At 40.2% G+C, this 1,989-nt stretch overlaps 1 pseudogene; it reads right to left on the bottom strand.

Annotated features, from left to right (window-relative positions):
* Positions 1-480: 480 nt before the first annotated feature.
* LOC147511142 (putative germin-like protein 2-1) lies at positions 481-1,989 on the bottom strand (annotated as a pseudogene).

Below are 1,989 nucleotides of genomic sequence, written 5' to 3' on the forward strand. Positions count from 1 at the left end.
TGCAACTTCGTCCCACCTCGTGGATACTGGCCGATAATCTGGTTCTATTCCATTTCCATTGATGTCCATATGATTTGGCGTTACATACTTCCCAACAAAGACTACCACACCCGGATCCATCATTAAGTTCAATACAGATTGAATTAGACCCTTCTCGAAAGTCTTCTCCCCAACAAGAACAACTCTGCTCAGCTTATCATGAAGTGCAAGAGCTACTATTTTACTTGAACTAGCAGTCTTGTTGTTGACCAATACAATTAGGGGAGCTGTAACCCGGAGGCACGATCCTCAAAGAACTATAGTATTATGGTACTTGGGATCCTTTCCAAACCGTGTATATCACCAGATCCCCCTTTACCGAAAGTCTTCTCAAAGAACTATAGTATTATGGTACTTGGGATCCTTTCTTATTTCTATAGCCAATCACGACTATATGGCAGTAGTAGTACAAACAAAAAGCAGTAGTATTTTCGCGAAGTTCTAGGCAATGTCCATCCCGAATTTAGCTTGAAGATTATCAACCACATTCTTGTCAAGCTGAACGCCTTTGGCAAGAACATCATCGGAGATAGGCGGATTGATCCAAAGATGTTGTTGGCAATAGTAATCACACCGTGGTTCTGGCCGCTTATACCAACAAACGCAATGCTTGAAAGTGTTACCAAAGGTTGAACCGAAGTGAATAAGGCCTACGGGATCACAAACACATCACCCCGATAAAGTACTTTGGTGATGAAACGATTATCTGATTGATGTGACAAATCCGACATAAAGTGTACCCTCCACTCCACTACTACGATCTCGGTTGCTCGAGGGTGCGATGCGAGGCGAGGTTAGACCATAGGGTGCAAAGTCAACACGAGCCAAAGAGATGCCTAGAGTGTTAAGTCCGTGCATTTGAGCCACATTTGCTGGAGGATCGCTGAACCAAGTTGGTTCGATGTGTTCCCCGCATATGAAGCCCGCCAAAAAAGAAATCATTGGCTGTAGCAAGCTTTGGGTCCTTGCAAAATTTCCCATTCACGAAAACTGCAAAACGCTAAACGCTTATAAATTAGCATGAAAGTACTAAGAACTAAAAGAAGTAATAACAACTCTATATATATATATATAGCAATATGATATGACCGACCACCATCCGCGGATTTTAACGTGAAACCTATGTAATATATATATGGAACCTAAAAGATTAGAGCTTATTATATGCAGCAGACTCTTAGTTCTATTCTAGATTGACTTATGTGCAGGGCACTCCTCTGTTTGCCCACCAAACTTTGACAAACGGTACTGGAGTGCTTGACTTCAAACTGTAGCGAGAATGCCAAGTCTTGCAGCCCAAAACCATAGGCTTAAACCCATGAGCCAAAAAAGAATGGGTTAAGACGCGAACCGAGAATAATAGCTACTACACCTAAATGAATTTAAGAGAAACATTTACACAAATTAGTTCTTGAAACTCGAGTTCTGTCGTCTTTTAAAACTCTTGAATTTTGTTTCTTTCCATAAGCAGTAGGAGACAACACAACCTTCTAAATGTCATGGTCGGTTCTCGTGTTATTCATTGGCAGAAAGTCTAAAGGATCCAGATGAAACTATAGTAGGAGTTCTTAATCCTATGCTTTCACTATACGTAGTGAATCATACAAAACAAATTATGCAAATCTGGGGGCTGCTTAAAAATATATCCATAAAAAAGGATAACAATAAAGTACCAAAGGAACTTGTATAGTCCATTAAAATGCAACACTGAATAACACGTACATCTCAATAAAACATCAAATGACTAATGTACATGGGTTGAAAAACACATTATATCTACTTTTCGTATGCATACCTTAATAACGAGTATTGTCGAAGACTCATGTGTCTTGACTTCCCATTGTAAGGCGGCCTACCTTAATAAGCGTAGCTTAGCCATTGCAAATTACGACAACTGCTGGAGTTGGTTTCCTCCATAGTGGTATGTCCACTGACAGGTTTCTTCACCAT

Source organism: Coptis chinensis, chromosome 3 (genome assembly GCF_015680905.1).
Source record: "Coptis chinensis isolate HL-2020 chromosome 3, ASM1568090v1, whole genome shotgun sequence".
NCBI lineage: Eukaryota > Viridiplantae > Streptophyta > Magnoliopsida > Ranunculales > Ranunculaceae > Coptis > Coptis chinensis.